At 53.0% G+C, this 21,347-nt stretch overlaps 66 non-coding genes across 66 annotated transcripts; 29 read left to right on the top strand and 37 right to left on the bottom strand.

Annotated features, from left to right (window-relative positions):
• Positions 1–276: 276 nt before the first annotated feature.
• Trnad-guc (transfer RNA aspartic acid (anticodon GUC)) lies at positions 277–348 on the bottom strand. The gene has a single exon. It is a non-coding gene; the product is annotated as a tRNA-Asp (tRNA).
• A 107-nt stretch (positions 349–455) lies between these two features.
• Trnai-uau (transfer RNA isoleucine (anticodon UAU)) lies at positions 456–547 on the bottom strand. The gene is given in 2 exon segments: positions 456–491; positions 510–547. It is a non-coding gene; the product is annotated as a tRNA-Ile (tRNA).
• Positions 548–925: 378 nt separating this feature from the next.
• Positions 926–998, top strand: Trnar-acg (transfer RNA arginine (anticodon ACG)). The gene has a single exon. It is a non-coding gene; the product is annotated as a tRNA-Arg (tRNA).
• Positions 999–1,275: 277 nt separating this feature from the next.
• Trnam-cau (transfer RNA methionine (anticodon CAU)) lies at positions 1,276–1,347 on the top strand. The gene has a single exon. It is a non-coding gene; the product is annotated as a tRNA-Met (tRNA).
• A 245-nt stretch (positions 1,348–1,592) lies between these two features.
• On the bottom strand, positions 1,593–1,664 carry Trnad-guc (transfer RNA aspartic acid (anticodon GUC)). The gene has a single exon. It is a non-coding gene; the product is annotated as a tRNA-Asp (tRNA).
• Positions 1,665–1,771: 107 nt separating this feature from the next.
• Positions 1,772–1,863, bottom strand: Trnai-uau (transfer RNA isoleucine (anticodon UAU)). Its single transcript is given in 2 exon segments — positions 1,772–1,807; positions 1,826–1,863. It is a non-coding gene; the product is annotated as a tRNA-Ile (tRNA).
• A 378-nt stretch (positions 1,864–2,241) lies between these two features.
• On the top strand, positions 2,242–2,314 carry Trnar-acg (transfer RNA arginine (anticodon ACG)). The gene has a single exon. It is a non-coding gene; the product is annotated as a tRNA-Arg (tRNA).
• Positions 2,315–2,601: 287 nt separating this feature from the next.
• Positions 2,602–2,673, top strand: Trnam-cau (transfer RNA methionine (anticodon CAU)). Its single transcript has one exon. It is a non-coding gene; the product is annotated as a tRNA-Met (tRNA).
• Positions 2,674–2,918: 245 nt separating this feature from the next.
• On the bottom strand, positions 2,919–2,990 carry Trnad-guc (transfer RNA aspartic acid (anticodon GUC)). The gene has a single exon. It is a non-coding gene; the product is annotated as a tRNA-Asp (tRNA).
• A 107-nt stretch (positions 2,991–3,097) lies between these two features.
• On the bottom strand, positions 3,098–3,169 carry Trnad-guc (transfer RNA aspartic acid (anticodon GUC)). Its single transcript has one exon. It is a non-coding gene; the product is annotated as a tRNA-Asp (tRNA).
• Positions 3,170–3,276: 107 nt separating this feature from the next.
• Trnai-uau (transfer RNA isoleucine (anticodon UAU)) lies at positions 3,277–3,368 on the bottom strand. Its single transcript is given in 2 exon segments — positions 3,277–3,312; positions 3,331–3,368. It is a non-coding gene; the product is annotated as a tRNA-Ile (tRNA).
• A 378-nt stretch (positions 3,369–3,746) lies between these two features.
• Positions 3,747–3,819, top strand: Trnar-acg (transfer RNA arginine (anticodon ACG)). Its single transcript has one exon. It is a non-coding gene; the product is annotated as a tRNA-Arg (tRNA).
• Positions 3,820–4,106: 287 nt separating this feature from the next.
• Trnam-cau (transfer RNA methionine (anticodon CAU)) lies at positions 4,107–4,178 on the top strand. Its single transcript has one exon. It is a non-coding gene; the product is annotated as a tRNA-Met (tRNA).
• A 245-nt stretch (positions 4,179–4,423) lies between these two features.
• Positions 4,424–4,495, bottom strand: Trnad-guc (transfer RNA aspartic acid (anticodon GUC)). Its single transcript has one exon. It is a non-coding gene; the product is annotated as a tRNA-Asp (tRNA).
• Positions 4,496–4,602: 107 nt separating this feature from the next.
• On the bottom strand, positions 4,603–4,674 carry Trnad-guc (transfer RNA aspartic acid (anticodon GUC)). The gene has a single exon. It is a non-coding gene; the product is annotated as a tRNA-Asp (tRNA).
• Positions 4,675–4,781: 107 nt separating this feature from the next.
• Positions 4,782–4,873, bottom strand: Trnai-uau (transfer RNA isoleucine (anticodon UAU)). Its single transcript is given in 2 exon segments — positions 4,782–4,817; positions 4,836–4,873. It is a non-coding gene; the product is annotated as a tRNA-Ile (tRNA).
• Positions 4,874–5,251: 378 nt separating this feature from the next.
• Positions 5,252–5,324, top strand: Trnar-acg (transfer RNA arginine (anticodon ACG)). Its single transcript has one exon. It is a non-coding gene; the product is annotated as a tRNA-Arg (tRNA).
• A 287-nt stretch (positions 5,325–5,611) lies between these two features.
• Positions 5,612–5,683, top strand: Trnam-cau (transfer RNA methionine (anticodon CAU)). Its single transcript has one exon. It is a non-coding gene; the product is annotated as a tRNA-Met (tRNA).
• Positions 5,684–5,928: 245 nt separating this feature from the next.
• Positions 5,929–6,000, bottom strand: Trnad-guc (transfer RNA aspartic acid (anticodon GUC)). The gene has a single exon. It is a non-coding gene; the product is annotated as a tRNA-Asp (tRNA).
• A 107-nt stretch (positions 6,001–6,107) lies between these two features.
• Trnad-guc (transfer RNA aspartic acid (anticodon GUC)) lies at positions 6,108–6,179 on the bottom strand. The gene has a single exon. It is a non-coding gene; the product is annotated as a tRNA-Asp (tRNA).
• A 107-nt stretch (positions 6,180–6,286) lies between these two features.
• On the bottom strand, positions 6,287–6,378 carry Trnai-uau (transfer RNA isoleucine (anticodon UAU)). Its single transcript is given in 2 exon segments — positions 6,287–6,322; positions 6,341–6,378. It is a non-coding gene; the product is annotated as a tRNA-Ile (tRNA).
• A 378-nt stretch (positions 6,379–6,756) lies between these two features.
• On the top strand, positions 6,757–6,829 carry Trnar-acg (transfer RNA arginine (anticodon ACG)). The gene has a single exon. It is a non-coding gene; the product is annotated as a tRNA-Arg (tRNA).
• A 287-nt stretch (positions 6,830–7,116) lies between these two features.
• On the top strand, positions 7,117–7,188 carry Trnam-cau (transfer RNA methionine (anticodon CAU)). The gene has a single exon. It is a non-coding gene; the product is annotated as a tRNA-Met (tRNA).
• Positions 7,189–7,433: 245 nt separating this feature from the next.
• Positions 7,434–7,505, bottom strand: Trnad-guc (transfer RNA aspartic acid (anticodon GUC)). The gene has a single exon. It is a non-coding gene; the product is annotated as a tRNA-Asp (tRNA).
• Positions 7,506–7,612: 107 nt separating this feature from the next.
• On the bottom strand, positions 7,613–7,684 carry Trnad-guc (transfer RNA aspartic acid (anticodon GUC)). Its single transcript has one exon. It is a non-coding gene; the product is annotated as a tRNA-Asp (tRNA).
• Positions 7,685–7,791: 107 nt separating this feature from the next.
• On the bottom strand, positions 7,792–7,883 carry Trnai-uau (transfer RNA isoleucine (anticodon UAU)). Its single transcript is given in 2 exon segments — positions 7,792–7,827; positions 7,846–7,883. It is a non-coding gene; the product is annotated as a tRNA-Ile (tRNA).
• A 378-nt stretch (positions 7,884–8,261) lies between these two features.
• On the top strand, positions 8,262–8,334 carry Trnar-acg (transfer RNA arginine (anticodon ACG)). The gene has a single exon. It is a non-coding gene; the product is annotated as a tRNA-Arg (tRNA).
• A 287-nt stretch (positions 8,335–8,621) lies between these two features.
• Positions 8,622–8,693, top strand: Trnam-cau (transfer RNA methionine (anticodon CAU)). The gene has a single exon. It is a non-coding gene; the product is annotated as a tRNA-Met (tRNA).
• Positions 8,694–8,938: 245 nt separating this feature from the next.
• On the bottom strand, positions 8,939–9,010 carry Trnad-guc (transfer RNA aspartic acid (anticodon GUC)). The gene has a single exon. It is a non-coding gene; the product is annotated as a tRNA-Asp (tRNA).
• Positions 9,011–9,117: 107 nt separating this feature from the next.
• Positions 9,118–9,189, bottom strand: Trnad-guc (transfer RNA aspartic acid (anticodon GUC)). Its single transcript has one exon. It is a non-coding gene; the product is annotated as a tRNA-Asp (tRNA).
• A 107-nt stretch (positions 9,190–9,296) lies between these two features.
• Positions 9,297–9,388, bottom strand: Trnai-uau (transfer RNA isoleucine (anticodon UAU)). The gene is given in 2 exon segments: positions 9,297–9,332; positions 9,351–9,388. It is a non-coding gene; the product is annotated as a tRNA-Ile (tRNA).
• A 378-nt stretch (positions 9,389–9,766) lies between these two features.
• Trnar-acg (transfer RNA arginine (anticodon ACG)) lies at positions 9,767–9,839 on the top strand. Its single transcript has one exon. It is a non-coding gene; the product is annotated as a tRNA-Arg (tRNA).
• Positions 9,840–10,126: 287 nt separating this feature from the next.
• Positions 10,127–10,198, top strand: Trnam-cau (transfer RNA methionine (anticodon CAU)). Its single transcript has one exon. It is a non-coding gene; the product is annotated as a tRNA-Met (tRNA).
• A 245-nt stretch (positions 10,199–10,443) lies between these two features.
• Positions 10,444–10,515, bottom strand: Trnad-guc (transfer RNA aspartic acid (anticodon GUC)). Its single transcript has one exon. It is a non-coding gene; the product is annotated as a tRNA-Asp (tRNA).
• Positions 10,516–10,622: 107 nt separating this feature from the next.
• On the bottom strand, positions 10,623–10,714 carry Trnai-uau (transfer RNA isoleucine (anticodon UAU)). Its single transcript is given in 2 exon segments — positions 10,623–10,658; positions 10,677–10,714. It is a non-coding gene; the product is annotated as a tRNA-Ile (tRNA).
• A 378-nt stretch (positions 10,715–11,092) lies between these two features.
• On the top strand, positions 11,093–11,165 carry Trnar-acg (transfer RNA arginine (anticodon ACG)). The gene has a single exon. It is a non-coding gene; the product is annotated as a tRNA-Arg (tRNA).
• A 604-nt stretch (positions 11,166–11,769) lies between these two features.
• On the bottom strand, positions 11,770–11,841 carry Trnad-guc (transfer RNA aspartic acid (anticodon GUC)). Its single transcript has one exon. It is a non-coding gene; the product is annotated as a tRNA-Asp (tRNA).
• A 107-nt stretch (positions 11,842–11,948) lies between these two features.
• Positions 11,949–12,040, bottom strand: Trnai-uau (transfer RNA isoleucine (anticodon UAU)). Its single transcript is given in 2 exon segments — positions 11,949–11,984; positions 12,003–12,040. It is a non-coding gene; the product is annotated as a tRNA-Ile (tRNA).
• A 378-nt stretch (positions 12,041–12,418) lies between these two features.
• Trnar-acg (transfer RNA arginine (anticodon ACG)) lies at positions 12,419–12,491 on the top strand. The gene has a single exon. It is a non-coding gene; the product is annotated as a tRNA-Arg (tRNA).
• Positions 12,492–12,768: 277 nt separating this feature from the next.
• Trnam-cau (transfer RNA methionine (anticodon CAU)) lies at positions 12,769–12,840 on the top strand. The gene has a single exon. It is a non-coding gene; the product is annotated as a tRNA-Met (tRNA).
• A 245-nt stretch (positions 12,841–13,085) lies between these two features.
• On the bottom strand, positions 13,086–13,157 carry Trnad-guc (transfer RNA aspartic acid (anticodon GUC)). The gene has a single exon. It is a non-coding gene; the product is annotated as a tRNA-Asp (tRNA).
• A 107-nt stretch (positions 13,158–13,264) lies between these two features.
• On the bottom strand, positions 13,265–13,356 carry Trnai-uau (transfer RNA isoleucine (anticodon UAU)). Its single transcript is given in 2 exon segments — positions 13,265–13,300; positions 13,319–13,356. It is a non-coding gene; the product is annotated as a tRNA-Ile (tRNA).
• A 378-nt stretch (positions 13,357–13,734) lies between these two features.
• Trnar-acg (transfer RNA arginine (anticodon ACG)) lies at positions 13,735–13,807 on the top strand. Its single transcript has one exon. It is a non-coding gene; the product is annotated as a tRNA-Arg (tRNA).
• Positions 13,808–14,094: 287 nt separating this feature from the next.
• On the top strand, positions 14,095–14,166 carry Trnam-cau (transfer RNA methionine (anticodon CAU)). Its single transcript has one exon. It is a non-coding gene; the product is annotated as a tRNA-Met (tRNA).
• Positions 14,167–14,411: 245 nt separating this feature from the next.
• Positions 14,412–14,483, bottom strand: Trnad-guc (transfer RNA aspartic acid (anticodon GUC)). The gene has a single exon. It is a non-coding gene; the product is annotated as a tRNA-Asp (tRNA).
• A 107-nt stretch (positions 14,484–14,590) lies between these two features.
• On the bottom strand, positions 14,591–14,682 carry Trnai-uau (transfer RNA isoleucine (anticodon UAU)). Its single transcript is given in 2 exon segments — positions 14,591–14,626; positions 14,645–14,682. It is a non-coding gene; the product is annotated as a tRNA-Ile (tRNA).
• A 378-nt stretch (positions 14,683–15,060) lies between these two features.
• Positions 15,061–15,133, top strand: Trnar-acg (transfer RNA arginine (anticodon ACG)). Its single transcript has one exon. It is a non-coding gene; the product is annotated as a tRNA-Arg (tRNA).
• A 287-nt stretch (positions 15,134–15,420) lies between these two features.
• Trnam-cau (transfer RNA methionine (anticodon CAU)) lies at positions 15,421–15,492 on the top strand. Its single transcript has one exon. It is a non-coding gene; the product is annotated as a tRNA-Met (tRNA).
• A 245-nt stretch (positions 15,493–15,737) lies between these two features.
• On the bottom strand, positions 15,738–15,809 carry Trnad-guc (transfer RNA aspartic acid (anticodon GUC)). The gene has a single exon. It is a non-coding gene; the product is annotated as a tRNA-Asp (tRNA).
• Positions 15,810–15,916: 107 nt separating this feature from the next.
• On the bottom strand, positions 15,917–16,008 carry Trnai-uau (transfer RNA isoleucine (anticodon UAU)). The gene is given in 2 exon segments: positions 15,917–15,952; positions 15,971–16,008. It is a non-coding gene; the product is annotated as a tRNA-Ile (tRNA).
• Positions 16,009–16,386: 378 nt separating this feature from the next.
• Positions 16,387–16,459, top strand: Trnar-acg (transfer RNA arginine (anticodon ACG)). Its single transcript has one exon. It is a non-coding gene; the product is annotated as a tRNA-Arg (tRNA).
• Positions 16,460–16,746: 287 nt separating this feature from the next.
• Positions 16,747–16,818, top strand: Trnam-cau (transfer RNA methionine (anticodon CAU)). Its single transcript has one exon. It is a non-coding gene; the product is annotated as a tRNA-Met (tRNA).
• A 245-nt stretch (positions 16,819–17,063) lies between these two features.
• On the bottom strand, positions 17,064–17,135 carry Trnad-guc (transfer RNA aspartic acid (anticodon GUC)). The gene has a single exon. It is a non-coding gene; the product is annotated as a tRNA-Asp (tRNA).
• A 107-nt stretch (positions 17,136–17,242) lies between these two features.
• On the bottom strand, positions 17,243–17,334 carry Trnai-uau (transfer RNA isoleucine (anticodon UAU)). The gene is given in 2 exon segments: positions 17,243–17,278; positions 17,297–17,334. It is a non-coding gene; the product is annotated as a tRNA-Ile (tRNA).
• Positions 17,335–17,712: 378 nt separating this feature from the next.
• Positions 17,713–17,785, top strand: Trnar-acg (transfer RNA arginine (anticodon ACG)). Its single transcript has one exon. It is a non-coding gene; the product is annotated as a tRNA-Arg (tRNA).
• Positions 17,786–18,062: 277 nt separating this feature from the next.
• Trnam-cau (transfer RNA methionine (anticodon CAU)) lies at positions 18,063–18,134 on the top strand. The gene has a single exon. It is a non-coding gene; the product is annotated as a tRNA-Met (tRNA).
• Positions 18,135–18,379: 245 nt separating this feature from the next.
• On the bottom strand, positions 18,380–18,451 carry Trnad-guc (transfer RNA aspartic acid (anticodon GUC)). Its single transcript has one exon. It is a non-coding gene; the product is annotated as a tRNA-Asp (tRNA).
• Positions 18,452–18,558: 107 nt separating this feature from the next.
• On the bottom strand, positions 18,559–18,650 carry Trnai-uau (transfer RNA isoleucine (anticodon UAU)). The gene is given in 2 exon segments: positions 18,559–18,594; positions 18,613–18,650. It is a non-coding gene; the product is annotated as a tRNA-Ile (tRNA).
• Positions 18,651–19,028: 378 nt separating this feature from the next.
• Positions 19,029–19,101, top strand: Trnar-acg (transfer RNA arginine (anticodon ACG)). The gene has a single exon. It is a non-coding gene; the product is annotated as a tRNA-Arg (tRNA).
• Positions 19,102–19,378: 277 nt separating this feature from the next.
• On the top strand, positions 19,379–19,450 carry Trnam-cau (transfer RNA methionine (anticodon CAU)). Its single transcript has one exon. It is a non-coding gene; the product is annotated as a tRNA-Met (tRNA).
• Positions 19,451–19,695: 245 nt separating this feature from the next.
• Positions 19,696–19,767, bottom strand: Trnad-guc (transfer RNA aspartic acid (anticodon GUC)). Its single transcript has one exon. It is a non-coding gene; the product is annotated as a tRNA-Asp (tRNA).
• A 107-nt stretch (positions 19,768–19,874) lies between these two features.
• Trnad-guc (transfer RNA aspartic acid (anticodon GUC)) lies at positions 19,875–19,946 on the bottom strand. The gene has a single exon. It is a non-coding gene; the product is annotated as a tRNA-Asp (tRNA).
• Positions 19,947–20,053: 107 nt separating this feature from the next.
• On the bottom strand, positions 20,054–20,145 carry Trnai-uau (transfer RNA isoleucine (anticodon UAU)). The gene is given in 2 exon segments: positions 20,054–20,089; positions 20,108–20,145. It is a non-coding gene; the product is annotated as a tRNA-Ile (tRNA).
• Positions 20,146–20,523: 378 nt separating this feature from the next.
• On the top strand, positions 20,524–20,596 carry Trnar-acg (transfer RNA arginine (anticodon ACG)). Its single transcript has one exon. It is a non-coding gene; the product is annotated as a tRNA-Arg (tRNA).
• A 287-nt stretch (positions 20,597–20,883) lies between these two features.
• On the top strand, positions 20,884–20,955 carry Trnam-cau (transfer RNA methionine (anticodon CAU)). The gene has a single exon. It is a non-coding gene; the product is annotated as a tRNA-Met (tRNA).
• A 245-nt stretch (positions 20,956–21,200) lies between these two features.
• Positions 21,201–21,272, bottom strand: Trnad-guc (transfer RNA aspartic acid (anticodon GUC)). The gene has a single exon. It is a non-coding gene; the product is annotated as a tRNA-Asp (tRNA).
• Positions 21,273–21,347: the final 75 nt, after the last annotated feature.

The raw sequence follows: 21,347 nt of genomic DNA, 5'->3' as shown, positions 1-21,347 counted from the left end.
GAGGTCTGTGGGTCGAAACCACGCTCTGCTAAAATTATTTATTTTGCGGACTGCGTCGAGCTCTATTATTACGCCCACAGCGTGGGCTGGGGTGCTTTGACTCAGCGTTAACAGCAAACCCCGTAATTCTGAAGTGTGAAGAATGCGAGAACCACTTCCTAAGATGTAGCATTTTTTAAGATTTCGCACCAACTACACTCCACGGTCGCAAAGTTAATGCTCTTACGACCCCCATACGGGCAACACTCGAACAGGTTTGTGAGATAAAAATCGCACCTCCCCGGCGGGGAATCGAACCCCGGTCTCCCGCGTGACAGGCGGGGATACTAACCACTATACTACCGAGGAAGACGCAGCTAGCGTCTCGAATGCACAATTATGTTACTCAAATAGCTGATACATCTCAAACCTAGCCTCCTGTTGCTGTCAGAGACAGCTGCTATGAAATAAAAGTATGCCCCAGGTGAGGCTCGAACTCACAACCCCGGCATTGCTCACGGCTACTGCCTTATAAGTACCGTGCGCTAACCAATTGCGCCACTGGGGCTACAACACAGCGCTCTCAGTTAGCGGTATTCACTTTGCTGCAAACCAGTGGTGGCCACAGAAACATACGATCGCCACCTGATGCCATACTGCGACTTTGGCACCTGACTACCAATGCTTCGTGCTATTCTTGTTTCATATGCTACGCTTACATGCACATCAACCGGCTCTCGTCGTCGAGAAAACGCGGGAAAACGCGCGCCTTGCCTTCTGCTACCTGTCGAACAGCGAGAGCAGATGCGTGGCAAGCTCTAAGCTCTGCAGGCGCACTGCGGCCACGCAGCTGCACGAAAGGTACCTTCCTTGGGAGCTTGCTCAGCCATGGAGAACACGTTTCTTAGCGAATTGCACTTGTCTCGTAGAAAGAAGTGCTGCCATTGGCCCTGTGGCGCAACGGATAACGCGTCTGACTACGGATCAGAAGATTCCAGGTTCGAATCCTGGCAGGGTCGGCATTCTGTTAGTTGCCGACGCGTAGCTGGGCAGTGGATTTCGTATGTCGCCGCATCGTGGAGTGCTTTGTTGCTCCTGTGCATCTCGCAGCTGCATGTCGAGTCGATCGTGGTAAATATCGCTGCCTGCAAGCGTCAGCGTAGCGTCAGTCGAGACAAGTCAAGCTGAGAGCTGTAGGAGATGATACGCAATTAAATACAGGCGTGTGAAAGCGACGCAGACAACACTTCCCAAGTGTCCCACGTCACGTGGCGAAGAGCGGGCGCAAGCCTAGCCAGCAGAGTGGCGCAGTGGAAGCGTGCTGGGCCCATAACCCAGAGGTCCGTGGATCGAAACCACGCTCTGCTAAAATTATTTATTTTGCGGACTGCGTCGAGCTCTATTATTACGCCCACAGCGTGGGCTGGGGTGCTTTGACTCAGCGTTAACAGCAAACCCCGTAATTCTGAAGTGTGAAGAATGCGAGAACCACTTCCTAAGATGTAGCATTTTTTAAGATTTCGCACCAACTACACTCCACGGAAGCAAAGTTAATGCTCTTACGACCCCCATACGGGCAACACTCGAACAGGTTTGTGAGATAAAAATCGCACCTCCCCGGCGGGGAATCGAACCCCGGTCTCCCGCGTGACAGGCGGGGATACTAACCACTATACTACCGAGGAAGACGCAGCTAGCGTCTCGAATGCACAATTATGTTACTCAAATAGCTGATACATCTCAAACCTAGCCTCCTGTTGCTGTCAGAGACAGCTGCTATGAAATAAAAGTATGCCCCAGGTGAGGCTCGAACTCACAACCCCGGCATTGCTCACGGCTACTGCCTTATAAGTACCGTGCGCTAACCAATTGCGCCACTGGGGCTACAACACAGCGCTCTCAGTTAGCGGTATTCACTTTGCTGCAAACCAGTGGTGGCCACAGAAACATACGATCGCCACCTGATGCCATACTGCGACTTTGGCACCTGACTACCAATGCTTCGTGCTATTCTTGTTTCATATGCTACGCTTACATGCACATCAACCGGCTCTCGTCGTCGAGAAAACGCGGGAAAACGCGCGCCTTGCCTTCTGCTACCTGTCGAACAGCGAGAGCAGATGCGTGGCAAGCTCTAAGCTCTGCAGGCGCACTGCGGCCACGCAGCTGCACGAAAGGTACCTTCCTTGGGAGCTTGCTCAGCCATGGAGAACACGTTTCTTAGCGAATTGCACTTGTCTCGTAGAAAGAAGTGCTGCCATTGGCCCTGTGGCGCAACGGATAACGCGTCTGACTACGGATCAGAAGATTCCAGGTTCGAATCCTGGCAGGGTCGGCATTTTGTTAGTTGCCGACGCGTAGCTGGGCAGTGGATTTCGTATGTCGCCGCATCGTGGAGTGCTTTGTTGCTCCTGTGCATCTCGCAGCTGCATGTCGAGTCGATCGTGGTAAATATCGCTGCCTGCAAGCGTCAGCGTAGCGTCAGTCGAGCAAAGTCGAGACAAGTCAAGCTGAGAGCTGTAGGAGATGATACGCAATTAAATACAGGCGTGTGAAAGCGACGCAGACAACACTTCCCAAGTGTCCCACGTCACGTGGCGAAGAGCGGGCGCAAGCCTAGCCAGCAGAGTGGCGCAGTGGAAGCGTGCTGGGCCCATAACCCAGAGGTCCGTGGATCGAAACCACGCTCTGCTAAAATTATTTATTTTGCGGACTGCGTCGAGCTCGATTATTACGCCCACAGCGTGGGCTGGGGTGCTTTGACTCAGCGTTAACAGCAAACCCCGTAATTCTGAAGTGTGAAGAATGCGAGAACCACTTCCTAAGATGTAGCATTTTTTAAGATTTCGCACCAACTACACTCCACGGTCGCAAAGTTAATGCTCTTACGACCCCCATACGGGCAACACTCGAACAGGTTTGTGAGATAAAAATCGCACCTCCCCGGCGGGGAATCGAACCCCGGTCTCCCGCGTGACAGGCGGGGATACTAACCACTATACTACCGAGGATGCGCTGTAGACAGGTGCCCTTGTGCGAGAGATATGGTGCTAGTAGCCGCAAACGTCCTACACTAAGTTCGGCGAGTGATAGAGCAGCAATTAAAAATCGGATGTGCCTCCCCGGCGGGGAATCGAACCCCGGTCTCCCGCGTGACAGGCGGGGATACTAACCACTATACTACCGAGGAAGACGCAGCTAGCGTCTCGAATGCACAATTATGTTACTCAAATAGCTGATACATCTCAAACCTAGCCTCCTGTTGCTGTCAGAGACAGCTGCTATGAAATAAAAGTATGCCCCAGGTGAGGCTCGAACTCACAACCCCGGCATTGCTCACGGCTACTGCCTTATAAGTACCGTGCGCTAACCAATTGCGCCACTGGGCCTACAACACAGCGCTCTCAGTTAGCGGTATTCACTTTGCTGCAAACCAGTGGTGGCCACAGAAACATACGATCGCCACCTGATGCCATACTGCGACTTTGGCACCTGACTACCAATGCTTCGTGCTATTCTTGTTTCATATGCTACGCTTACATGCACATCAACCGGCTCTCGTCGTCGAGAAAACGCGGGAAAACGCGCGCCTTGCCTTCTGCTACCTGTCGAACAGCGAGAGCAGATGCGTGGCAAGCTCTAAGCTCTGCAGGCGCACTGCGGCCACGCAGCTGCACGAAAGGTACCTTCCTTGGGAGCTTGCTCAGGCATGGAGAACACGTTTCTTAGCGAATTGCACTTGTCTCGTAGAAAGAAGTGCTGCCATTGGCCCTGTGGCGCAACGGATAACGCGTCTGACTACGGATCAGAAGATTCCAGGTTCGAATCCTGGCAGGGTCGGCATTTTGTTAGTTGCCGACGCGTAGCTGGGCAGTGGATTTCGTATGTCGCCGCATCGTGGAGTGCTTTGTTGCTCCTGTGCATCTCGCAGCTGCATGTCGAGTCGATCGTGGTAAATATCGCTGCCTGCAAGCGTCAGCGTAGCGTCAGTCGAGCAAAGTCGAGACAAGTCAAGCTGAGAGCTGTAGGAGATGATACGCAATTAAATACAGGCGTGTGAAAGCGACGCAGACAACACTTCCCAAGTGTCCCACGTCACGTGGCGAAGAGCGGGCGCAAGCCTAGCCAGCAGAGTGGCGCAGTGGAAGCGTGCTGGGCCCATAACCCAGAGGTCCGTGGATCGAAACCACGCTCTGCTAAAATTATTTATTTTGCGGACTGCGTCGAGCTCGATTATTACGCCCACAGCGTGGGCTGGGGTGCTTTGACTCAGCGTTAACAGCAAACCCCGTAATTCTGAAGTGTGAAGAATGCGAGAACCACTTCCTAAGATGTAGCATTTTTTAAGATTTCGCACCAACTACACTCCACGGTCGCAAAGTTAATGCTCTTACGACCCCCATACGGGCAACACTCGAACAGGTTTGTGAGATAAAAATCGCACCTCCCCGGCGGGGAATCGAACCCCGGTCTCCCGCGTGACAGGCGGGGATACTAACCACTATACTACCGAGGATGCGCTGTAGACAGGTGCCCTTGTGCGAGAGATATGGTGCTAGTAGCCGCAAACGTCCTACACTAAGTTCGGCGAGTGATAGAGCAGCAATTAAAAATCGGATGTGCCTCCCCGGCGGGGAATCGAACCCCGGTCTCCCGCGTGACAGGCGGGGATACTAACCACTATACTACCGAGGAAGACGCAGCTAGCGTCTCGAATGCACAATTATGTTACTCAAATAGCTGATACATCTCAAACCTAGCCTCCTGTTGCTGTCAGAGACAGCTGCTATGAAATAAAAGTATGCCCCAGGTGAGGCTCGAACTCACAACCCCGGCATTGCTCACGGCTACTGCCTTATAAGTACCGTGCGCTAACCAATTGCGCCACTGGGCCTACAACACAGCGCTCTCAGTTAGCGGTATTCACTTTGCTGCAAACCAGTGGTGGCCACAGAAACATACGATCGCCACCTGATGCCATACTGCGACTTTGGCACCTGACTACCAATGCTTCGTGCTATTCTTGTTTCATATGCTACGCTTACATGCACATCAACCGGCTCTCGTCGTCGAGAAAACGCGGGAAAACGCGCGCCTTGCCTTCTGCTACCTGTCGAACAGCGAGAGCAGATGCGTGGCAAGCTCTAAGCTCTGCAGGCGCACTGCGGCCACGCAGCTGCACGAAAGGTACCTTCCTTGGGAGCTTGCTCAGCCATGGAGAACACGTTTCTTAGCGAATTGCACTTGTCTCGTAGAAAGAAGTGCTGCCATTGGCCCTGTGGCGCAACGGATAACGCGTCTGACTACGGATCAGAAGATTCCAGGTTCGAATCCTGGCAGGGTCGGCATTTTGTTAGTTGCCGACGCGTAGCTGGGCAGTGGATTTCGTATGTCGCCGCATCGTGGAGTGCTTTGTTGCTCCTGTGCATCTCGCAGCTGCATGTCGAGTCGATCGTGGTAAATATCGCTGCCTGCAAGCGTCAGCGTAGCGTCAGTCGAGCAAAGTCGAGACAAGTCAAGCTGAGAGCTGTAGGAGATGATACGCAATTAAATACAGGCGTGTGAAAGCGACGCAGACAACACTTCCCAAGTGTCCCACGTCACGTGGCGAAGAGCGGGCGCAAGCCTAGCCAGCAGAGTGGCGCAGTGGAAGCGTGCTGGGCCCATAACCCAGAGGTCCGTGGATCGAAACCACGCTCTGCTAAAATTATTTATTTTGCGGACTGCGTCGAGCTCGATTATTACGCCCACAGCGTGGGCTGGGGTGCTTTGACTCAGCGTTAACAGCAAACCCCGTAATTCTGAAGTGTGAAGAATGCGAGAACCACTTCCTAAGATGTAGCATTTTTTAAGATTTCGCACCAACTACACTCCACGGTCGCAAAGTTAATGCTCTTACGACCCCCATACGGGCAACACTCGAACAGGTTTGTGAGATAAAAATCGCACCTCCCCGGCGGGGAATCGAACCCCGGTCTCCCGCGTGACAGGCGGGGATACTAACCACTATACTACCGAGGATGCGCTGTAGACAGGTGCCCTTGTGCGAGAGATATGGTGCTAGTAGCCGCAAACGTCCTACACTAAGTTCGGCGAGTGATAGAGCAGCAATTAAAAATCGGATGTGCCTCCCCGGCGGGGAATCGAACCCCGGTCTCCCGCGTGACGGGCGGGGATACTAACCACTATACTACCGAGGAAGACGCAGCTAGCGTCTCGAATGCACAATTATGTTACTCAAATAGCTGATACATCTCAAACCTAGCCTCCTGTTGCTGTCAGAGACAGCTGCTATGAAATAAAAGTATGCCCCAGGTGAGGCTCGAACTCACAACCCCGGCATTGCTCACGGCTACTGCCTTATAAGTACCGTGCGCTAACCAATTGCGCCACTGGGGCTACAACACAGCGCTCTCAGTTAGCGGTATTCACTTTGCTGCAAACCAGTGGTGGCCACAGAAACATACGATCGCCACCTGATGCCATACTGCGACTTTGGCACCTGACTACCAATGCTTCGTGCTATTCTTGTTTCATATGCTACGCTTACATGCACATCAACCGGCTCTCGTCGTCGAGAAAACGCGGGAAAACGCGCGCCTTGCCTTCTGCTACCTGTCGAACAGCGAGAGCAGATGCGTGGCAAGCTCTAAGCTCTGCAGGCGCACTGCGGCCACGCAGCTGCACGAAAGGTACCTTCCTTGGGAGCTTGCTCAGCCATGGAGAACACGTTTCTTAGCGAATTGCACTTGTCTCGTAGAAAGAAGTGCTGCCATTGGCCCTGTGGCGCAACGGATAACGCGTCTGACTACGGATCAGAAGATTCCAGGTTCGAATCCTGGCAGGGTCGGCATTTTGTTAGTTGCCGACGCGTAGCTGGGCAGTGGATTTCGTATGTCGCCGCATCGTGGAGTGCTTTGTTGCTCCTGTGCATCTCGCAGCTGCATGTCGAGTCGATCGTGGTAAATATCGCTGCCTGCAAGCGTCAGCGTAGCGTCAGTCGAGCAAAGTCGAGACAAGTCAAGCTGAGAGCTGTAGGAGATGATACGCAATTAAATACAGGCGTGTGAAAGCGACGCAGACAACACTTCCCAAGTGTCCCACGTCACGTGGCGAAGAGCGGGCGCAAGCCTAGCCAGCAGAGTGGCGCAGTGGAAGCGTGCTGGGCCCATAACCCAGAGGTCCGTGGATCGAAACCACGCTCTGCTAAAATTATTTATTTTGCGGACTGCGTCGAGCTCGATTATTACGCCCACAGCGTGGGCTGGGGTGCTTTGACTCAGCGTTAACAGCAAACCCCGTAATTCTGAAGTGTGAAGAATGCGAGAACCACTTCCTAAGATGTAGCATTTTTTAAGATTTCGCACCAACTACACTCCACGGTCGCAAAGTTAATGCTCTTACGACCCCCATACGGGCAACACTCGAACAGGTTTGTGAGATAAAAATCGCACCTCCCCGGCGGGGAATCGAACCCCGGTCTCCCGCGTGACAGGCGGGGATACTAACCACTATACTACCGAGGATGCGCTGTAGACAGGTGCCCTTGTGCGAGAGATATGGTGCTAGTAGCCGCAAACGTCCTACACTAAGTTCGGCGAGTGATAGAGCAGCAATTAAAAATCGGATGTGCCTCCCCGGCGGGGAATCGAACCCCGGTCTCCCGCGTGACAGGCGGGGATACTAACCACTATACTACCGAGGAAGACGCAGCTAGCGTCTCGAATGCACAATTATGTTACTCAAATAGCTGATACATCTCAAACCTAGCCTCCTGTTGCTGTCAGAGACAGCTGCTATGAAATAAAAGTATGCCCCAGGTGAGGCTCGAACTCACAACCCCGGCATTGCTCACGGCTACTGCCTTATAAGTACCGTGCGCTAACCAATTGCGCCACTGGGCCTACAACACAGCGCTCTCAGTTAGCGGTATTCACTTTGCTGCAAACCAGTGGTGGCCACAGAAACATACGATCGCCACCTGATGCCATACTGCGACTTTGGCACCTGACTACCAATGCTTCGTGCTATTCTTGTTTCATATGCTACGCTTACATGCACATCAACCGGCTCTCGTCGTCGAGAAAACGCGGGAAAACGCGCGCCTTGCCTTCTGCTACCTGTCGAACAGCGAGAGCAGATGCGTGGCAAGCTCTAAGCTCTGCAGGCGCACTGCGGCCACGCAGCTGCACGAAAGGTACCTTCCTTGGGAGCTTGCTCAGCCATGGAGAACACGTTTCTTAGCGAATTGCACTTGTCTCGTAGAAAGAAGTGCTGCCATTGGCCCTGTGGCGCAACGGATAACGCGTCTGACTACGGATCAGAAGATTCCAGGTTCGAATCCTGGCAGGGTCGGCATTTTGTTAGTTGCCGACGCGTAGCTGGGCAGTGGATTTCGTATGTCGCCGCATCGTGGAGTGCTTTGTTGCTCCTGTGCATCTCGCAGCTGCATGTCGAGTCGATCGTGGTAAATATCGCTGCCTGCAAGCGTCAGCGTAGCGTCAGTCGAGCAAAGTCGAGACAAGTCAAGCTGAGAGCTGTAGGAGATGATACGCAATTAAATACAGGCGTGTGAAAGCGACGCAGACAACACTTCCCAAGTGTCCCACGTCACGTGGCGAAGAGCGGGCGCAAGCCTAGCCAGCAGAGTGGCGCAGTGGAAGCGTGCTGGGCCCATAACCCAGAGGTCCGTGGATCGAAACCACGCTCTGCTAAAATTATTTATTTTGCGGACTGCGTCGAGCTCGATTATTACGCCCACAGCGTGGGCTGGGGTGCTTTGACTCAGCGTTAACAGCAAACCCCGTAATTCTGAAGTGTGAAGAATGCGAGAACCACTTCCTAAGATGTAGCATTTTTTAAGATTTCGCACCAACTACACTCCACGGTCGCAAAGTTAATGCTCTTACGACCCCCATACGGGCAACACTCGAACAGGTTTGTGAGATAAAAATCGCACCTCCCCGGCGGGGAATCGAACCCCGGTCTCCCGCGTGACAGGCGGGGATACTAACCACTATACTACCGAGGATGCGCTGTAGACAGGTGCCCTTGTGCGAGAGATATGGTGCTAGTAGCCGCAAACGTCCTACACTAAGTTCGGCGAGTGATAGAGCAGCAATTAAAAATCGGATGTGCCTCCCCGGCGGGGAATCGAACCCCGGTCTCCCGCGTGACGGGCGGGGATACTAACCACTATACTACCGAGGAAGACGCAGCTAGCGTCTCGAATGCACAATTATGTTACTCAAATAGCTGATACATCTCAAACCTAGCCTCCTGTTGCTGTCAGAGACAGCTGCTATGAAATAAAAGTATGCCCCAGGTGAGGCTCGAACTCACAACCCCGGCATTGCTCACGGCTACTGCCTTATAAGTACCGTGCGCTAACCAATTGCGCCACTGGGGCTACAACACAGCGCTCTCAGTTAGCGGTATTCACTTTGCTGCAAACCAGTGGTGGCCACAGAAACATACGATCGCCACCTGATGCCATACTGCGACTTTGGCACCTGACTACCAATGCTTCGTGCTATTCTTGTTTCATATGCTACGCTTACATGCACATCAACCGGCTCTCGTCGTCGAGAAAACGCGGGAAAACGCGCGCCTTGCCTTCTGCTACCTGTCGAACAGCGAGAGCAGATGCGTGGCAAGCTCTAAGCTCTGCAGGCGCACTGCGGCCACGCAGCTGCACGAAAGGTACCTTCCTTGGGAGCTTGCTCAGCCATGGAGAACACGTTTCTTAGCGAATTGCACTTGTCTCGTAGAAAGAAGTGCTGCCATTGGCCCTGTGGCGCAACGGATAACGCGTCTGACTACGGATCAGAAGATTCCAGGTTCGAATCCTGGCAGGGTCGGCATTTTGTTAGTTGCCGACGCGTAGCTGGGCAGTGGATTTCGTATGTCGCCGCATCGTGGAGTGCTTTGTTGCTCCTGTGCATCTCGCAGCTGCATGTCGAGTCGATCGTGGTAAATATCGCTGCCTGCAAGCGTCAGCGTAGCGTCAGTGGAGCAAAGTCGAGACAAGTCAAGCTGAGAGCTGTAGGAGATGATACGCAATTAAATACAGGCGTGTGAAAGCGACGCAGACAACACTTCCCAAGTGTCCCACGTCACGTGGCGAAGAGCGGGCGCAAGCCTAGCCAGCAGAGTGGCGCAGTGGAAGCGTGCTGGGCCCATAACCCAGAGGTCCGTGGATCGAAACCACGCTCTGCTAAAATTATTTATTTTGCGGACTGCGTCGAGCTCGATTATTACGCCCACAGCGTGGGCTGGGGTGCTTTGACTCAGCGTTAACAGCAAACCCCGTAATTCTGAAGTGTGAAGAATGCGAGAACCACTTCCTAAGATGTAGCATTTTTTAAGATTTCGCACCAACTACACTCCACGGTCGCAAAGTTAATGCTCTTACGACCCCCATACGGGCAACACTCGAACAGGTTTGTGAGATAAAAATCGCACCTCCCCGGCGGGGAATCGAACCCCGGTCTCCCGCGTGACAGGCGGGGATACTAACCACTATACTACCGAGGAAGACGCAGCTAGCGTCTCGAATGCACAATTATGTTACTCAAATAGCTGATACATCTCAAACCTAGCCTCCTGTTGCTGTCAGAGACAGCTGCTATGAAATAAAAGTATGCCCCAGGTGAGGCTCGAACTCACAACCCCGGCATTGCTCACGGCTACTGCCTTATAAGTACCGTGCGCTAACCAATTGCGCCACTGGGGCTACAACACAGCGCTCTCAGTTAGCGGTATTCACTTTGCTGCAAACCAGTGGTGGCCACAGAAACATACGATCGCCACCTGATGCCATACTGCGACTTTGGCACCTGACTACCAATGCTTCGTGCTATTCTTGTTTCATATGCTACGCTTACATGCACATCAACCGGCTCTCGTCGTCGAGAAAACGCGGGAAAACGCGCGCCTTGCCTTCTGCTACCTGTCGAACAGCGAGAGCAGATGCGTGGCAAGCTCTAAGCTCTGCAGGCGCACTGCGGCCACGCAGCTGCACGAAAGGTACCTTCCTTGGGAGCTTGCTCAGCCATGGAGAACACGTTTCTTAGCGAATTGCACTTGTCTCGTAGAAAGAAGTGCTGCCATTGGCCCTGTGGCGCAACGGATAACGCGTCTGACTACGGATCAGAAGATTCCAGGTTCGAATCCTGGCAGGGTCGGCATTTTGTTAGTTGCCGACGCGTAGCTGGGCAGTGGATTTCGTATGTCGCCGCATCGTGGAGTGCTTTGTTATTCCTGTGCATCTCGCAGCTGCATGTCGAGTCGATCGTGGTAAATATCGCTGCCTGCAAAAGTCAGCGTAGCGTCAGTGGAGCAAAGTCGAGACAAGTCAAGCTGAGAGCTGTAGGAGATGATACGCAATTAAATACAGGCGTGTGAAAGCGACGCAGACAACACTTCCCAAGTGTCCCACGTCACGTGGCGAAGAGCGGGCGCAAGCCTAGCCAGCAGAGTGGCGCAGTGGGAGCGTGCTGGGCCCATAACCCAGAGGTCTGTGGGTCGAAACCACGCTCTGCTAAAATTATTTATTTTGCGGACTGCGTCGAGCTCTATTATTACGCCCACAGCGTGGGCTGGGGTGCTTTGACTCAGCGTTAACAGCAAACCCCGTAATTCTGAAGTGTGAAGAATGCGAGAACCACTTCCTAAGATGTAGCATTTTTTAAGATTTCGCACCAACTACACTCCACGGTCGCAAAGTTAATGCTCTTACGACCCCCATACGGGCAACACTCGAACAGGTTTGTGAGATAAAAATCGCACCTCCCCGGCGGGGAATCGAACCCCGGTCTCCCGCGTGACAGGCGGGGATACTAACCACTATACTACCGAGGAAGACGCAGCTAGCGTCTCGAATGCACAATTATGTTACTCAAATAGCTGATACATCTCAAACCTAGCCTCCTGTTGCTGTCAGAGACAGCTGCTATGAAATAAAAGTATGCCCCAGGTGAGGCTCGAACTCACAACCCCGGCATTGCTCACGGCTACTGCCTTATAAGTACCGTGCGCTAACCAATTGCGCCACTGGGGCTACAACACAGCGCTCTCAGTTAGCGGTATTCACTTTGCTGCAAACCAGTGGTGGCCACAGAAACATACGATCGCCACCTGATGCCATACTGCGACTTTGGCACCTGACTACCAATGCTTCGTGCTATTCTTGTTTCATATGCTACGCTTACATGCACATCAACCGGCTCTCGTCGTCGAGAAAACGCGGGAAAACGCGCGCCTTGCCTTCTGCTACCTGTCGAACAGCGAGAGCAGATGCGTGGCAAGCTCTAAGCTCTGCAGGCGCACTGCGGCCACGCAGCTGCACGAAAGGTACCTTCCTTGGGAGCTTGCTCAGCCATGGAGAACACGTTTCTTAGCGAATTGCACTTGTCTCGTAGAAAGAAGTGCTGCCATTGGCCCTGTGGCGCAACGGATAACGCGTCTGACTACGGATCAGAAGATTCCAGGTTCGAATCCTGGCAGGGTCGGCATTCTGTTAGTTGCCGACGCGTAGCTGGGCAGTGGATTTCGTATGTCGCCGCATCGTGGAGTGCTTTGTTGCTCCTGTGCATCTCGCAGCTGCATGTCGAGTCGATCGTGGTAAATATCGCTGCCTGCAAGCGTCAGCGTAGCGTCAGTCGAGACAAGTCAAGCTGAGAGCTGTAGGAGATGATACGCAATTAAATACAGGCGTGTGAAAGCGACGCAGACAACACTTCCCAAGTGTCCCACGTCACGTGGCGAAGAGCGGGCGCAAGCCTAGCCAGCAGAGTGGCGCAGTGGAAGCGTGCTGGGCCCATAACCCAGAGGTCCGTGGATCGAAACCACGCTCTGCTAAAATTATTTATTTTGCGGACTGCGTCGAGCTCTATTATTACGCCCACAGCGTGGGCTGGGGTGCTTTGACTCAGCGTTAACAGCAAACCCCGTAATTCTGAAGTGTGAAGAATGCGAGAACCACTTCCTAAGATGTAGCATTTTTTAAGATTTCGCACCAACTACACTCCACGGAAGCAAAGTTAATGCTCTTACGACCCCCATACGGGCAACACTCGAACAGGTTTGTGAGATAAAAATCGCACCTCCCCGGCGGGGAATCGAACCCCGGTCTCCCGCGTGACAGGCGGGGATACTAACCACTATACTACCGAGGAAGACGCAGCTAGCGTCTCGAATGCACAATTATGTTACTCAAATAGCTGATACATCTCAAACCTAGCCTCCTGTTGCTGTCAGAGACAGCTGCTATGAAATAAAAGTATGCCCCAGGTGAGGCTCGAACTCACAACCCCGGCATTGCTCACGGCTACTGCCTTATAAGTACCGTGCGCTAACCAATTGCGCCACTGGGGCTACAACACAGCGCTCTCAGTTAGCGGTATTCACTTTGCTGCAAACCAGTGGTGGCCACAGAAACATACGATCGCCACCTGATGCCATACTGCGACTTTGGCACCTGACTACCAATGCTTCGTGCTATTCTTGTTTCATATGCTACGCTTACATGCACATCAACCGGCTCTCGTCGTCGAGAAAACGCGGGAAAACGCGCGCCTTGCCTTCTGCTACCTGTCGAACAGCGAGAGCAGATGCGTGGCAAGCTCTAAGCTCTGCAGGCGCACTGCGGCCACGCAGCTGCACGAAAGGTACCTTCCTTGGGAGCTTGCTCAGCCATGGAGAACACGTTTCTTAGCGAATTGCACTTGTCTCGTAGAAAGAAGTGCTGCCATTGGCCCTGTGGCGCAACGGATAACGCGTCTGACTACGGATCAGAAGATTCCAGGTTCGAATCCTGGCAGGGTCGGCATTTTGTTAGTTGCCGACGCGTAGCTGGGCAGTGGATTTCGTATGTCGCCGCATCGTGGAGTGCTTTGTTGCTCCTGTGCATCTCGCAGCTGCATGTCGAGTCGATCGTGGTAAATATCGCTGCCTGCAAGCGTCAGCGTAGCGTCAGTCGAGCAAAGTCGAGACAAGTCAAGCTGAGAGCTGTAGGAGATGATACGCAATTAAATACAGGCGTGTGAAAGCGACGCAGACAACACTTCCCAAGTGTCCCACGTCACGTGGCGAAGAGCGGGCGCAAGCCTAGCCAGCAGAGTGGCGCAGTGGAAGCGTGCTGGGCCCATAACCCAGAGGTCCGTGGATCGAAACCACGCTCTGCTAAAATTATTTATTTTGCGGACTGCGTCGAGCTCTATTATTACGCCCACAGCGTGGGCTGGGGTGCTTTGACTCAGCGTTAACAGCAAACCCCGTAATTCTGAAGTGTGAAGAATGCGAGAACCACTTCCTAAGATGTAGCATTTTTTAAGATTTCGCACCAACTACACTCCACGGTCGCAAAGTTAATGCTCTTACGACCCCCATACGGGCAACACTCGAACAGGTTTGTGAGATAAAAATCGCACCTCCCCGGCGGGGAATCGAACCCCGGTCTCCCGCGTGACAGGCGGGGATACTAACCACTATACTACCGAGGAAGACGCAGCTAGCGTCTCGAATGCACAATTATGTTACTCAAATAGCTGATACATCTCAAACCTAGCCTCCTGTTGCTGTCAGAGACAGCTGCTATGAAATAAAAGTATGCCCCAGGTGAGGCTCGAACTCACAACCCCGGCATTGCTCACGGCTACTGCCTTATAAGTACCGTGCGCTAACCAATTGCGCCACTGGGGCTACAACACAGCGCTCTCAGTTAGCGGTATTCACTTTGCTGCAAACCAGTGGTGGCCACAGAAACATACGATCGCCACCTGATGCCATACTGCGACTTTGGCACCTGACTACCAATGCTTCGTGCTATTCTTGTTTCATATGCTACGCTTACATGCACATCAACCGGCTCTCGTCGTCGAGAAAACGCGGGAAAACGCGCGCCTTGCCTTCTGCTACCTGTCGAACAGCGAGAGCAGATGCGTGGCAAGCTCTAAGCTCTGCAGGCGCACTGCGGCCACGCAGCTGCACGAAAGGTACCTTCCTTGGGAGCTTGCTCAGCCATGGAGAACACGTTTCTTAGCGAATTGCACTTGTCTCGTAGAAAGAAGTGCTGCCATTGGCCCTGTGGCGCAACGGATAACGCGTCTGACTACGGATCAGAAGATTCCAGGTTCGAATCCTGGCAGGGTCGGCATTTTGTTAGTTGCCGACGCGTAGCTGGGCAGTGGATTTCGTATGTCGCCGCATCGTGGAGTGCTTTGTTGCTCCTGTGCATCTCGCAGCTGCATGTCGAGTCGATCGTGGTAAATATCGCTGCCTGCAAGCGTCAGCGTAGCGTCAGTCGAGCAAAGTCGAGACAAGTCAAGCTGAGAGCTGTAGGAGATGATACGCAATTAAATACAGGCGTGTGAAAGCGACGCAGACAACACTTCCCAAGTGTCCCACGTCACGTGGCGAAGAGCGGGCGCAAGCCTAGCCAGCAGAGTGGCGCAGTGGAAGCGTGCTGGGCCCATAACCCAGAGGTCCGTGGATCGAAACCACGCTCTGCTAAAATTATTTATTTTGCGGACTGCGTCGAGCTCGATTATTACGCCCACAGCGTGGGCTGGGGTGCTTTGACTCAGCGTTAACAGCAAACCCCGTAATTCTGAAGTGTGAAGAATGCGAGAACCACTTCCTAAGATGTAGCATTTTTTAAGATTTCGCACCAACTACACTCCACGGTCGCAAAGTTAATGCTCTTACGACCCCCATACGGGCAACACTCGAACAGGTTTGTGAGATAAAAATCGCACCTCCCCGGCGGGGAATCGAACCCCGGTCTCCCGCGTGACAGGCGGGGATACTAACCACTATACTACCGAGGAAGACGCAGCTAGCGTCTCGAATGCACAATTATGTTACTCAAATAGCTGATACATCTCAAACCTAGCCTCCTGTTGCTGTCAGAGACAGCTGCTATGAAATAAAAGTATGCCCCAGGTGAGGCTCGAACTCACAACCCCGGCATTGCTCACGGCTACTGCCTTATAAGTACCGTGCGCTAACCAATTGCGCCACTGGGGCTACAACACAGCGCTCTCAGTTAGCGGTATTCACTTTGCTGCAAACCAGTGGTGGCCACAGAAACATACGATCGCCACCTGATGCCATACTGCGACTTTGGCACCTGACTACCAATGCTTCGTGCTATTCTTGTTTCATATGCTACGCTTACATGCACATCAACCGGCTCTCGTCGTCGAGAAAACGCGGGAAAACGCGCGCCTTGCCTTCTGCTACCTGTCGAACAGCGAGAGCAGATGCGTGGCAAGCTCTAAGCTCTGCAGGCGCACTGCGGCCACGCAGCTGCACGAAAGGTACCTTCCTTGGGAGCTTGCTCAGCCATGGAGAACACGTTTCTTAGCGAATTGCACTTGTCTCGTAGAAAGAAGTGCTGCCATTGGCCCTGTGGCGCAACGGATAACGCGTCTGACTACGGATCAGAAGATTCCAGGTTCGAATCCTGGCAGGGTCGGCATTTTGTTAGTTGCCGACGCGTAGCTGGGCAGTGGATTTCGTATGTCGCCGCATCGTGGAGTGCTTTGTTATTCCTGTGCATCTCGCAGCTGCATGTCGAGTCGATCGTGGTAAATATCGCTGCCTGCAAGCGTCAGCGTAGCGTCAGTCGAGCAAAGTCGAGACAAGTCAAGCTGAGAGCTGTAGGAGATGATACGCAATTAAATACAGGCGTGTGAAAGCGACGCAGACAACACTTCCCAAGTGTCCCACGTCACGTGGCGAAGAGCGGGCGCAAGCCTAGACAGCAGAGTGGCGCAGTGGGAGCGTGCTGGGCCCATAACCCAGAGGTCCGTGGATCGAAACCACGCTCTGCTAAAATTATTTATTTTGCGGACTGCGTCGAGCTCTATTATTACGCCCACAGCGTGGGCTGGGGTGCTTTGACTCAGCGTTAACAGCAAACCCCGTAATTCTGAAGTGTGAAGAATGCGAGAACCACTTCCTAAGATGTAGAATTTTTTAAGATTTCGCACCAACTACACTCCACGATCGCAAAGTTAATGCTCTTACGACCCCCATACGGGCAACACTCGAACAGGTTTGTGAGATAAAAATCGCACCTCCCCGGCGGGGAATCGAACCCCGGTCTCCCGCGTGACAGGCGGGGATACTAACCACTATACTACCGAGGAAGACGCAGCTAGCGTCTCGAATGCACAATTATGTTACTCAAATAGCTGATACATCTCAAACCTAGCCTCCTGTTGCTGTCAGAGACAGCTGCTATGAAATAAAAGTATGCCCCAGGTGAGGCTCGAACTCACAACCCCGGCATTGCTCACGGCTACTGCCTTATAAGTACCGTGCGCTAACCAATTGCGCCACTGGGGCTACAACACAGCGCTCTCAGTTAGCGGTATTCACTTTGCTGCAAACCAGTGGTGGCCACAGAAACATACGATCGCCACCTGATGCCATACTGCGACTTTGGCACCTGACTACCAATGCTTCGTGCTATTCTTGTTTCATATGCTACGCTTACATGCACATCAACCGGCTCTCGTCGTCGAGAAAACGCGGGAAAACGCGCGCCTTGCCTTCTGCTACCTGTCGAACAGCGAGAGCAGATGCGTGGCAAGCTCTAAGCTCTGCAGGCGCACTGCGGCCACGCAGCTGCACGAAAGGTACCTTCCTTGGGAGCTTGCTCAGCCATGGAGAACACGTTTCTTAGCGAATTGCACTTGTCTCGTAGAAAGAAGTGCTGCCATTGGCCCTGTGGCGCAACGGATAACGCGTCTGACTACGGATCAGAAGATTCCAGGTTCGAATCCTGGCAGGGTCGGCATTCTGTTAGTTGCCGACGCGTAGCTGGGCAGTGGATTTCGTATGTCGCCGCATCGTGGAGTGCTTTGTTGCTCCTGTGCATCTCGCAGCTGCATGTCGAGTCGATCGTGGTAAATATCGCTGCCTGCAAGCGTCAGCGTAGCGTCAGTCGAGACAAGTCAAGCTGAGAGCTGTAGGAGATGATACGCAATTAAATACAGGCGTGTGAAAGCGACGCAGACAACACTTCCCAAGTGTCCCACGTCACGTGGCGAAGAGCGGGCGCAAGCCTAGACAGCAGAGTGGCGCAGTGGGAGCGTGCTGGGCCCATAACCCAGAGGTCCGTGGATCGAAACCACGCTCTGCTAAAATTATTTATTTTGCGGACTGCGTCGAGCTCTATTATTACGCCCACAGCGTGGGCTGGGGTGCTTTGACTCAGCGTTAACAGCAAACCCCGTAATTCTGAAGTGTGAAGAATGCGAGAACCACTTCCTAAGATGTAGCATTTTTTAAGATTTCGCACCAACTACACTCCACGGTCGCAAAGTTAATGCTCTTACGACCCCCATACGGGCAACACTCGAACAGGTTTGTGAGATAAAAATCGCACCTCCCCGGCGGGGAATCGAACCCCGGTCTCCCGCGTGACAGGCGGGGATACTAACCACTATACTACCGAGGAAGACGCAGCTAGCGTCTCGAATGCACAATTATGTTACGCAAATAGCTGATACATCTCAAACCTAGCCTCCTGTTGCTGTCAGAGACAGCTGCTATGAAATAAAAGTATGCCCCAGGTGAGGCTCGAACTCACAACCCCGGCATTGCTCACGGCTACTGCCTTATAAGTACCGTGCGCTAACCAATTGCGCCACTGGGGCTACAACACAGCGCTCTCAGTTAGCGGTATTCACTTTGCTGCAAACCAGTGGTGGCCACAGAAACATACGATCGCCACCTGATGCCATACTGCGACTTTGGCACCTGACTACCAATGCTTCGTGCTATTCTTGTTTCATATGCTACGCTTACATGCACATCAACCGGCTCTCGTCGTCGAGAAAACGCGGGAAAACGCGCGCCTTGCCTTCTGCTACCTGTCGAACAGCGAGAGCAGATGCGTGGCAAGCTCTAAGCTCTGCAGGCGCACTGCGGCCACGCAGCTGCACGAAAGGTACCTTCCTTGGGAGCTTGCTCAGCCATGGAGAACACGTTTCTTAGCGAATTGCACTTGTCTCGTAGAAAGAAGTGCTGCCATTGGCCCTGTGGCGCAACGGATAACGCGTCTGACTACGGATCAGAAGATTCCAGGTTCGAATCCTGGCAGGGTCGGCATTCTGTTAGTTGCCGACGCGTAGCTGGGCAGTGGATTTCGTATGTCGCCGCATCGTGGAGTGCTTTGTTGCTCCTGTGCATCTCGCAGCTGCATGTCGAGTCGATCGTGGTAAATATCGCTGCCTGCAAGCGTCAGCGTAGCGTCAGTCGAGACAAGTCAAGCTGAGAGCTGTAGGAGATGATACGCAATTAAATACAGGCGTGTGAAAGCGACGCAGACAACACTTCCCAAGTGTCCCACGTCACGTGGCGAAGAGCGGGCGCAAGCCTAGCCAGCAGAGTGGCGCAGTGGAAGCGTGCTGGGCCCATAACCCAGAGGTCCGTGGATCGAAACCACGCTCTGCTAAAATTATTTATTTTGCGGACTGCGTCGAGCTCGATTATTACGCCCACAGCGTGGGCTGGGGTGCTTTGACTCAGCGTTAACAGCAAACCCCGTAATTCTGAAGTGTGAAGAATGCGAGAACCACTTCCTAAGATGTAGCATTTTTTAAGATTTCGCACCAACTACACTCCACGATCGCAAAGTTAATGCTCTTACGACCCCCATACGGGCAACACTCGAACAGGTTTGTGAGATAAAAATCGCACCTCCCCGGCGGGGAATCGAACCCCGGTCTCCCGCGTGACAGGCGGGGATACTAACCACTATACTACCGAGGATGCGCTGTAGACAGGTGCCCTTGTGCGAGAGATATGGTGCTAGTAGCCGCAAACGTCCTACACTAAGTTCGGCGAGTGATAGAGCAGCAATTAAAAATCGGATGTGCCTCCCCGGCGGGGAATCGAACCCCGGTCTCCCGCGTGACAGGCGGGGATACTAACCACTATACTACCGAGGAAGACGCAGCTAGCGTCTCGAATGCACAATTATGTTACTCAAATAGCTGATACATCTCAAACCTAGCCTCCTGTTGCTGTCAGAGACAGCTGCTATGAAATAAAAGTATGCCCCAGGTGAGGCTCGAACTCACAACCCCGGCATTGCTCACGGCTACTGCCTTATAAGTACCGTGCGCTAACCAATTGCGCCACTGGGGCTACAACACAGCGCTCTCAGTTAGCGGTATTCACTTTGCTGCAAACCAGTGGTGGCCACAGAAACATACGATCGCCACCTGATGCCATACTGCGACTTTGGCACCTGACTACCAATGCTTCGTGCTATTCTTGTTTCATATGCTACGCTTACATGCACATCAACCGGCTCTCGTCGTCGAGAAAACGCGGGAAAACGCGCGCCTTGCCTTCTGCTACCTGTCGAACAGCGAGAGCAGATGCGTGGCAAGCTCTAAGCTCTGCAGGCGCACTGCGGCCACGCAGCTGCACGAAAGGTACCTTCCTTGGGAGCTTGCTCAGCCATGGAGAACACGTTTCTTAGCGAATTGCACTTGTCTCGTAGAAAGAAGTGCTGCCATTGGCCCTGTGGCGCAACGGATAACGCGTCTGACTACGGATCAGAAGATTCCAGGTTCGAATCCTGGCAGGGTCGGCATTTTGTTAGTTGCCGACGCGTAGCTGGGCAGTGGATTTCGTATGTCGCCGCATCGTGGAGTGCTTTGTTGCTCCTGTGCATCTCGCAGCTGCATGTCGAGTCGATCGTGGTAAATATCGCTGCCTGCAAGCGTCAGCGTAGCGTCAGTGGAGCAAAGTCGAGACAAGTCAAGCTGAGAGCTGTAGGAGATGATACGCAATTAAATACAGGCGTGTGAAAGCGACGCAGACAACACTTCCCAAGTGTCCCACGTCACGTGGCGAAGAGCGGGCGCAAGCCTAGCCAGCAGAGTGGCGCAGTGGAAGCGTGCTGGGCCCATAACCCAGAGGTCCGTGGATCGAAACCACGCTCTGCTAAAATTATTTATTTTGCGGACTGCGTCGAGCTCTATTATTACGCCCACAGCGTGGGCTGGGGTGCTTTGACTCAGCGTTAACAGCAAACCCCGTAATTCTGAAGTGTGAAGAATGCGAGAACCACTTCCTAAGATGTAGCATTTTTTAAGATTTCGCACCAACTACACTCCACGGTCGCAAAGTTAATGCTCTTACGACCCCCATACGGGCAACACTCGAACAGGTTTGTGAGATAAAAATCGCACCTCCCCGGCGGGGAATCGAACCCCGGTCTCCCGCGTGACAGGCGGGGATACTAACCACTATACTACCGAGGAAGACGCAGCTAGCGTCTCGAATGCACAATTATGTTACTCAAATAGCTGATACATCTCAAACCTAGCCTCCTGTTG

This window comes from Schistocerca serialis, unplaced genomic scaffold (assembly GCF_023864345.2).
Source record: "Schistocerca serialis cubense isolate TAMUIC-IGC-003099 unplaced genomic scaffold, iqSchSeri2.2 HiC_scaffold_1265, whole genome shotgun sequence".
In the NCBI taxonomy this organism is placed as follows: Eukaryota; Metazoa; Arthropoda; class Insecta; order Orthoptera; family Acrididae; genus Schistocerca; species Schistocerca serialis.
This window is presented reverse-complemented; position numbering and strand designations above follow the sequence as displayed.